Source organism: Hylobates moloch, unplaced genomic scaffold (genome assembly GCF_009828535.3).
Source record: "Hylobates moloch isolate HMO894 unplaced genomic scaffold, HMol_V3 SCAFFOLD_3, whole genome shotgun sequence".
NCBI lineage: Eukaryota > Metazoa > Chordata > Mammalia > Primates > Hylobatidae > Hylobates > Hylobates moloch.
Genome location: NW_026652278.1, coordinates 171783154 through 171793395, shown reverse-complemented (window position 1 = coordinate 171793395; position 10242 = coordinate 171783154). Strand labels below are relative to the sequence as shown.

The 10242-nt window shown below is 45.5% G+C and overlaps 1 non-coding gene across 1 annotated transcript; it reads right to left on the bottom strand.

The window, feature by feature from the left end:
• Positions 1-7692: 7692 nt before the first annotated feature.
• LOC116466210 (small nucleolar RNA U13) lies at positions 7693-7796 on the bottom strand. Its single transcript, XR_004247446.1, has one exon. It is a non-coding gene; the product is annotated as a small nucleolar RNA U13 (small nucleolar RNA).
• Positions 7797-10242: the final 2446 nt, after the last annotated feature.

Genomic DNA, 10242 nt, shown 5'->3' with positions numbered 1-10242 from the left:
ACCCTGGGAAGCTACGCAGGGCCTGGGAGCTTGGCTCTGCCCCTCCTTCTCCCACTCAGGATGTGCGCTGAGGCTAAGCCCCTCATACCACCTCCAGCAGCACCTCCCCTACAGCAATGACCTCTCACCCAGACACGGGCGAGCTGCCTGAGTCCCAGGCGGTCTGTGCGGAGGGATGTTTTAAGCCACAGGATTCCCAGCTGGGTGCCCCCAGGCAGGAAGTGGCCTCAGTTCCATGCACGTTTTTGATGGCGGAGATTCTCGGGGTCAGCGGGAGATGATCCTGACTGGAGAACTGTAGATCCACTGTTGGGGGTTCTCGCCTCCCAGCCTTCAGACCTGCTGTTTCTCTAACTGGGTGCCTCCTCCATCTCATTCCTCTTGTTAAATCCTCTAATTTAAACAACAGCTTTTGCAGGAAGCTCACTCCTGACCTCCCCTTCTGGGTTAGGAGCTGCCTTCTGGGCTCCCATAGCACCCTGCCCTTCCTCTTCTTCATGCCTGTCATAGTGGATCATGAGGCTGGAACCACGTTTGACCCATCTCGGTATCTGCCTTAGTACAGTACCCGGGGCATGGCTCGGTTTGTTGAGAGAATGGATGAATATGTCACAGGATGAAAGGGTGAATTAATTAACCCTGATATTTACAGTGGCCACCAGGGCCTATGGTTTGTAGCAATCCTGAGGTGAACCAGATCTTTGTGAAATCTCTAAGACACACGGGCCATCAGGCTCTCTTTACTCCAGAACCACGCCGTGGAGATGGCTGAGACTGACTCCCAAGTCGGGGAGAAGGGAGGTGCTCTGGGACCTGGCAAGCAACCAGCTCTATGGTTATCTTTTGGCTTTAGTAAAATTAAAATAATTTCTTCCTAACATACGTCAGGCTCTAGTTTTTTCCAGCAACCTCAGCATCCCCTTATGGAATGAGGCTAGAAAATTAAAAATAAACAAAAACGATAAATAAAAACTTTGTTGTGAGGAAGCAAATTTTCTTTTTTTCTATGTCAGTCTAAAAAGCCATTACAAAATATTCATGTAACACAATGCATTTTAGGTCCCCGAGTCCTCTCACCACCATGCTTCATTCAGTTTAATTCACACACAGTGATGAGCAGTTCCTAGATTCTGGCCACATGGGGAGCCAAGGGTGGGGTTTCTTGGCTTAGGGGTGGGTGCAGAAATTCTAACCTGAGACAATCGCAGGAAATGCAAAAAATGAACAAAATGTGATCCGAGCTGGGAACTGCGCTGAAAGCTAGGTCTAAGAGTAAGAAGGATAAGATAGTGGGTGGCCCAGGCCAAAGCTGTCAAGCATTTAGTTAGCAGCAGAAGAGAGGAAGAGGTGTGGGCGCTGCTGGGCAGTGGGAAGCTGCACTGTCAAAGCCTTGTTTTGGCAGTGGTCACCGCAAAATGGTCTCAGAAAAGCCAACTATGTCAGGAGTGGAAAGAACTTTCCAGAAAGGAAGGGAATATGGCCATTTCCTTCAAGAACTTCCTCCAACAGGAAGCGGGGACAGCAGACGTATAATCAGCCATGAGTCATAGTACCAAGAATGAACTGGTAAGAACAGATGTGATTCTCCTGTCCATAACCACTCAAGTTTTTACAATGATGACACATACATTGACAATATCTTTTTATTTAATAATTTAGACAAGATGCATATTAGTCTTCACTTAAGTAACAGTTTACTTATGCCTTTGATATTAAAGATGGTTGCAAAAATCACTTTTAATTTAATTTTCAAAATTTTAAAGTTGCACATACTCTGTGGAGAAGAGGTAAATCAATAAACTAAAAATTCTTGCAACAATGTTGTTTTGCAGAATTTATCATTGTTTTAGCTAATTTCAGATTCTTTAGAGGAATAGGTTAGGTGAGATACAAATTATAAATTAATAGTAAAAATAGAATCTCTTGATTCTACTATTTTCTGTTTCCCTTAAGTTGCAGCCACTTGCAATTAAAAGTTTTGTCAATATATCACAACATCAAAGAAAATGGCAACTACCTATTTCTCAGGCAACTAGATATTCTATTTACTATACCTATAATTTTCTAAAATACAAAGTTCTTCATACTAGGAATCATAAATGCCTGGACAGCTGCATGATTTTAATTTTATATTTTTATTTTAGTTTTCTTAAAATTAGCAATTCTAAGAATATAATGAGAAAACTTACGATGGTAATTTATATTTAATATTTTCATAAAAAGACTGTTTCTTAAGTCAGTGTTTTCTCAAACTGGGGTTCATGTGCATATTATGAAAAGCCTAAAAACTATTTCTTTGTAAATTCTTCAAGTTTGAGAAACACTAATACATATTCTTATCATTCAAAGTCCATTCTTGGTTTTTTTTGAGTTTCAAAACTAATGACACATTAAAGCTATATCTCATATTTTGTAATATCTGCATGGCATTAAATTAACTCTCTGGTTGTTAAAGATTTACTTCTATGTTTATTTCTTAAAGCACTTTTGCTTTTCCACAGCAGGTCTTAAAATTGGCCAAGAAGGTGATTTTTCTTTTCTTTGCCACAGCATCATGTTTTTTTCCGTTGTTATTAAAGATTCAGGTAGGAGTTGCATGAATCCCACAAGTGAAATAAAATCTATGTATCTTTTCCTTATTATAAAGATTTATTTATCTTTTCCTATTTGTCTTGCAGTTGCCTCACCTGAGCCACAATAGATGCGGTAGAAATGGGACACCTCGGAGATGTGATTTTTTCACCCTCTGAAATTCATAGCAAATCTCATCATGCCACTCCAATCTCCACCCCCAAATCCCTGTCCAAAGTCCACAATCCTTGGTGTGACATGACTCATTCATTCATTTAACATTTCCTGAGTATCTAATGTGTGCGGACTTGGCTCTGATGGGCTCTGGATTCACAGAGGTGAAAAGACAGACACAATTCCTGCCCACAGGAGAAGGACAATGACACAAATGTGTCAGTGATTGCATTTTGGATTGTTGAGGTCATGGAATCCAGAGTGACTGAGGAGCTGCGGCAGGAGGAGCTGAGTTAGGACCAGGAGTTTGTGAGGCTGGAGTCCATGAACGCGAAGAAAGGGCTTCTTGGGAATAGGAAATGGTGGGGAGGAGGAATTACATTTTCTACTAACTTCAAACTGAAATATAGCATTTTCTTTAATTATGAATGTGGGCAACAAACCATGTGGTCTAGGAGCACCAGTATTTTGACACCAATGGAAACTACAGATATTTTCATATTATATGGCAGTTGTTGACAATATCTTGAAATATTTACACATTTCACCACTGAGACACCATGGTACTTGGAGACCCTTTGCTAGATCTTGTTATTTAATGTGTTAATAGGTGACATCTATTACTATTTTTTAATGTTGTGATTACTGTATTTCAATGTCATTGGTTGCCTTTGTCATCCTGTGTATTTAATTTATGCATTTAAAAACATGACTCTGAAAAGAGACTCATACACTTCACAGAGTTGCACAAGGGGTTGATGGCTCAAAAAAGAAAGAGAAGCCCTGAGCCCAGCCCTTGCCTTGTGGCTGCCACTGGCCCCCAGCCTGGGAATCTGCTGTGGCTTCTGGGCCTCACATACGCTGTTCCTTTCCCCTGTGTTGTCTGTTCCCTCCTCTCTGCTTGGCATTAAATTCTGATGGCTCCCATCATGCTTTGCATGGACATGAAACATCATCAACTTTGGGAAGCTTCTGTGGTAGTGCCGCACAGGCTACGTGTCCTAGCCAAGTGCTCAGTCTCTTCTCCCACTCCCTCCTCCCTCACCTCACACTTGTCACACGGTATTGCAGTTGCCTCTTTGCTTGTCTGCCTTCTTGAATGGTCTGTGAGCTACTTGATAGAGAGGACCCCTCTTCTCCATCCCTGATCCCCCATGTGTGATGTGCTTATTACAGGAATTCAACACAAGGATACGTAATGCAGGAAGAATAGATGGATGGACAGATGGATGGATGGACAGATGAGCAGACGGATGGATGGACGGATGGATGGATGGATGGACAGATGGATGGATGGACGGATGGATGGATGAGCAGATGGGTGGATGGATGGACGGATGGATGGATGAGCAGATGGATGGATGGATGGGAGGACAGATGGATGGATGGATGGATGATGGATGGATGGATGAAAAGATTCAGATACAGGTGCAAAGTATTTCACATGTACAATCTCTTTATTCAGTGTTTCTCCTCTTAGAAATAATACTTTTCTTCCAGTGAAGGTTGGTGGGAATCTTTGTGCCGATAATACCCACAGCTCTTCTCCCATAGCAGGATCTGAGGGAAACTTGGCAAGAAACACCGCCTCTGGATCCAGCCTCCCAGCCACAGCCCCAGGTCGAGGAGGTGGGCCGGAACCACGGTCGCTGACCAGGGTATCTGATTCTCTCAGTCTGAAGGAAAGTGAGACCTCAGCACAAACGCCATGGACGGCACAGCGCGGGAGGGAGGGGCCCAGAGAGAGAAGCACGAAGCACTCGCTCATGTCGGAGGAGGAGGAAGAGCAGGATCCATGGGCCGGCAAGCCTTTTCCATGGCACGAAAAACAATTTCAGAAGTATCCAGTTGTATAAAGACAGGAAAAGGGCATCTGTTTCAGCCAGTGTACCACAACAAACCACCCACCCGCAGGCGAAATGCACTTTCACAGCTGCCTCTGAAGATGGGTTTGAAAAACCAAATGCAAAATAAAAATAGGAACTCTCATTTATTGAGAGCCTACTATGTGTTGTGGGACTTTCCTATGCTATCCCCAATCTCACCATGTGAATGCTGGCACAGTTACTATCACTATTTTGCAGACTAGGTGACAGGCTCAGAGAAGTTAAGTTGCCTGAGGCCCACACAGATTTAAGCAGCAGAGTCAGAATTTGCACCCAGGTCTTTCTAATCTCAGAGCCCAAGCTCTTCCATTTGCATTAAGTTAATCTTTAATTTATGGAAAAGTTTCATCCTCTTGGGGGAGAAATCCATGTAATAACTTTGAAATAAGACCATTTTTATGAGTATTAGGTGGGGACTTTCAAAGGCCCTTTTACCTCGACTGGGTAAAATAGCATCCTCTTTGGAGGAGTTTGACCTGTGGGCTCTGCAGTTGGGTGGGAAGTGTGTTGATTTTGGGAGCAGCCTCTGAGCTGGAAACAGGAGTATTACAGACAACAAGGATTTTATGAAAGAGAAGGCCATGACGCAAAGTCTCACTGCAGCCCCATGATTTCCTTTGCAGGGGAATTTAAGAGAGAAACCTCCTTCTCACCCAGTTAGCGCACTGTTTTCAAAAAACCTGAATGGAACAACCTGTTGAGAGAGCAAAGAGCTCTTGTGTTTGTTTGCGGCACACGGGAGCCTGGCAGCAGCAGGTGTTATCAGTGGGAGACTCAAGGCAGGCCTCCCCTCCATAGCCCCTCCCACACCCCAGACTTAGCCCTGCTGGTGCCGGACATCTTGTGCTGCTTCGAGCTGGAACGTCGCATCCTCCAGAGCTCCAGGTGGCACTAAAGTCTCTGGGACGTGGTCAGCTGTTTAGATGGGTTCCCAGGAAGGCTCACTGTCCTGGAAAGGTCTGTAAGCCTGTGACCTGAGCTCCTTGAGGTTCAGGGAGCAGGTCTGACCTAAGCAGAGTTTTCCCTTCCCCGGCTCAGGAGGGATTTCCCACTTCTGCCTGGTGAGTGGCTGAGGGTAGTGACTCTGACACGCATGCCCCGGAAGCCCAGGGCATGGATGCTTATGGGTATTCAATTGATGTCTTTCCCATAGTTGGTTTCATTTAGGCATTGTATATGTATTTTCTGCCAAACTCTATTACACTTCAAGCTCCATGAAGGCAGGGACCATGACTGCTTTGTTAACTGTATAACCAGGGCCTGGCCCTGAGGCTGGCACTAAATGCCCAACAAATGCTTGTTGAATGAGTGGCCAACACCTTAGCTTTTCTACAGTTGGTCTTTCTGTTTAAAGAGAAAGAATGAAAGTGATGGGATTAACACTGTGTTCTATGGAAATGCTGCTCCCTGGAGTTGTGCAACATAAATGCTCCAGATAGAAGGGCGCACAGCAAAGCTGACTCAGGCGATGGTGCAAGTTCAATTTTTAACTTTTGTGCCCAGAAAGTCCTCATGTCTCAACTCCTGGCTGGGCCTAGGATGGTCCCAAAGTCTTCAGGCTGATGTTTCTTTAAGGTCGTTCTAGGAAGCAGGACCAGAGTCCTCCTGTTCATGAAGTCCAGGGCTCCCTGGGGTGGTCCCCAGATTGGACACACCCACGGCCCTGCCTGTGCTCCTGCTACGTCTCCCCAGGGCCAGGCGCTTCCATCTCACACCTTCCCCCCTCTGCCACCTCTTAGCATGCCTTCCAGGACATGGCTATTGTTTGGCTAATGTTTGCGTGGAGTTCAGTCTCTCTCCTGGAGAAAAGGGCAGATATTCTGGTGGCTGGGGCACCAGCTGGGGCTGTGGATTCCTGCTAAACCCCAGCAGTGCAGCAGAGGGGAAGAAGCCCTGGCATCCGAGTCTGGAGGCCGGGTCAGAGTCTTGACACTGATCCTCAGCTCACTAGGAAATGAAGGCACTGTGATGCCTGAGGTGTCGGCTGCCTCTAGGGTTCCGTGAGTCTCAGACACCCACCTCTTCAAGAGTAGGTGCCAAGGCTGTCACGGATTTGCAATGACTTTCCCATGTGTTAACTGGAAACTTCAAGGAAACATTAGCCATGAGGGTTGGGAGCTTAGATTAATATTTAGAAAGGATTTACAAAGAAAAGAACCCAGTTAACCTCAAGATAGAGGTCTTTCCATTTCTATTTGTGTAGTGGGTGGAGATGGAGTCCCTGGCTAGGACAGTTCCCATAACCTTCCCTGTCAAGCCCCTCTGCTGTAGCAGTTTCTAACTTTACAGCCACAAAGCCAGCCTGTGCTTCCCACAGCTTCAGCCCCCACTGCTGGAGGATGCATTCAGGGTTCTGACTCTGGCCCGAGGAGGAGGAGGCACAGTGCTTGCCAAGTGAGTGCCGACTTTAGCATGCAAAGCTTCAGGACAAACGGAGAGGCAACCACGACAATGGTGTCAGATCACTCTATACAGCATAAAAGACTAAGGGCTAGACTTTGGTGTGAGACAGGCTTCAATCCTTGAACTATTGTTTGGCAAACTAATTGGCTTACTTAAGCCTCAGATTCCTTATCTGTTAAATGGAGATAAAAATGGTGTCTATATCAGACAGTTCTTGTGAGAATATGATAACACAGCTAAAGCTCTTAATCTAACGCCCAGCAAGCAGTAAGTGCTTAATAAATACTGGCTATTATTATCATGCTTTTGCTACGGTTTGAATGTGTCCCCTAAAGTTCATATGTTGGAAACATAATCCTCAGTGCAATAGTGTTTAGAGGTGGGGCCTTATAAGAGGTGATTAGGGCAAAAGGGCTCTGTACTCAGGGAGGACTTAATGCTTTTGTCTTGGGAGTGAGTTATCTTGAGAGTGGGTGGTTATAAAAGCGAGTTTGGGTCCCTCTTGCCCGCTCACCCTCATCCTCTCTTGCCCTTCTGCCTTGAGCCATGGCATGACGCAGCACAGAGGCCCTCACCAGATGCCAGTGCCATGCTCTTGGACTTCCCAGCCTCCAGAACTGTGAGCCAAAATACATTTCTTTTTCTTTCTTTTTTTTCAGGTCAGGTGGGTAATGTGCCGACATTGTAACAAGGTTTGAGGGTGGCACATCTCACACATGCGTGTGAACACCCAATCATCATGCTCATGAACTACAAAAGGATCAAGCCAAATACATTTCCGATAAATTACCTAGTCTTAAGTATTCCGTTATAGTAGCACAGAACAGACTGAGACGCGTTATTCTGGCCTATGTCCCTTGGTTGTTGCATGACAGGATGTTCCCTTCGCTACCGAGAGCCGATGTCTCCCATTATTTCTTAAGCATTAGTACCTTGAAAGTTTGGCATAAAATCTTAGTTAGGGCCTCAGAAGACAGAGACATGAGATAACTAGGCTTTAGAAACACTCCACCCCCACACACTCAGCTATGAAAAGGGTTTGTTTCCTGCTGCTGGAAATCCACATTCCTCCTTGCCAGTGTACACACAAGCAGAGATCAAGTGAATGACTAGGGTTCCCCTACTTCCTCTCTTAAATGCCATCACCTGAATCGGACTGAGGGCACCCCTGGAGTCACTCACAGCAGAGTAATTATGTGGAGGCAACACATCCTGCTTATGTCTTCAGACCCCCACCCTCTGGACTGGGAGCTGTGGGGCAGCAGCGATGGGGCCTTCTGGAGGGGTCTGCACACACCCCTCTGGATCTGTCCTGGCAATGGTCTGCTGGGCTGAACCCCTCCCACCACCTGCTGTCATTCCATTCACCCCCTGAATGTCCTGGGCAAAAAGTGTCAGGCCACAGGGAGGAACTTTCTGCTGGTGGTTCCCTAAAGATCCTCTGACGTAGGAAGCCACTGCCTGCAAGTTTAAAGTCCCAGTTTCCAGATAAGTATGAGTTTATACTTGTTTATATATGTTTTCCTTAGAGTCTTTGGTTGGCTTTCTTTTTTTCCTCCAATGGGCAAGAAGTTGGACTTTTTTTTTTCTCTTTTCTTTCCCCAAACCCTTTGATGAAAGCTTCAGGAGCATTCAACTAATAGATTGCCTGGTAATGATAAAATTAAATGCATCAATTCAAGTAACCAGTAAGTGCTATAAATCTAAAAGCAATATATATTTTTAACCACCAACATCCTAAATGTCTGTAGGCCAAGCTGGTGGTGTTTGGAGGATTGGAACAGAAAGACATAAGGGACCACTCTGTATTTCAGACAAGTCAATTGAGTGAAACAGCAAAAATCAAGAGGTAGGCACCACAGGAGGGGGGTTGGCAAAATCCAGACTAGTCTGCCCTTCTGCCTCCTCCACGGCCTAAAGGCTGAGCATCAGCGGTGTGGCTGGGCTTGGCTGAGGATTCTGAGGGGTCTCAGACCTGTGCTCCGGGCAGTAAAGCCAGGTAGCTTAGTTCTCAAACTCACAAGCCTCAGTGTGTGAGAGAAGTGCTGGAGGAGCTTGCTGACCTGCAGAGTCCTGCCCCCAGCTCCCAGGACTCTCCCCGGGATGTGCAATGTCTGTGCTCGTCACGGGGATGTGCAGGACCTGTCTCATACGGGCTCCGGAGAGCTGTCAATTTTTCAGGAATTCTGGGAGTTGGTTGTTAAACACAGCCATCACTGAAAATTGAATTATATAAACTTATACATGATATGACAAGCAAATGAACACTCCAAACATATCCCTTCCTCATTATTTTACTATTATCTATGTTCTTGAGGTTATCTATAGCTATTGTATCTAGATAGCCTCATGTCATATGTTGACGCTTCAGTCAATGACAGACTGTGTATATGGCAGTGCAGTAAGATTATAATACTGCCTTTCCACTGCATCTTTTTTCTTTTCTTTCTTTTCTTTTCCTTCTTTTTTTCTTTTTTCTTTTTTTTTTTTTTGAGACAGAGTCTCACTCTGTTGCCCAGGCTGGAGTGTAGTGGTGTAATCTTGGCTCATTGCAACCTCTGCCTCCCAGGTTCAAGTGATTCTCCTGCCACAGCCTTCCGAGTAGCTGAGATTACAGGCATGTGCCACCATACCTGGCTAAAATTTTTGTATTTTTAGTAGAGATGGGGTCTCACCATGTTGGCCAGGCTGATCTTGAACTCCTGACCTCAGGTGATCCACCCACCTCAGCCTCCCAAAGTGCTGGGATTACAGGTGTGAGCCACCACACCCGGCCTTCACTGCATCTTTTCTACGTTTAGATACGCAAATCCTTATTGTGTTAAGACTGCCTGCAGTCCTCGGTATAGTAACCTGCTGTATAGGTTTGCAGCCTAGGAGCAATAGGCCATACCATACAGCCTCGGGGTGGAGGAGGCTAGAGCATCTAGGTTTGTGTAAGTCCACTCTGTGATGTTTGCACAATGACAAAAATTGCCTAATGACTCATTTCTCAGCATGTGTCCTCATTGCCATACATAGTCACCATTATATGACTGTATTCTCTCTTCCTAACTCACTGCATACTCAGTGATTCCACACTGGTAGCCTGGAATTGGCCGTGGTGAGCATATTTACACCATGGAAATTGGCAGAGGTTGTAATCCAGGGTTACCAACCTGAGAGTTGCTGTTAAACATTTACCAGCACACTGCAGGCAGGGGAGTGG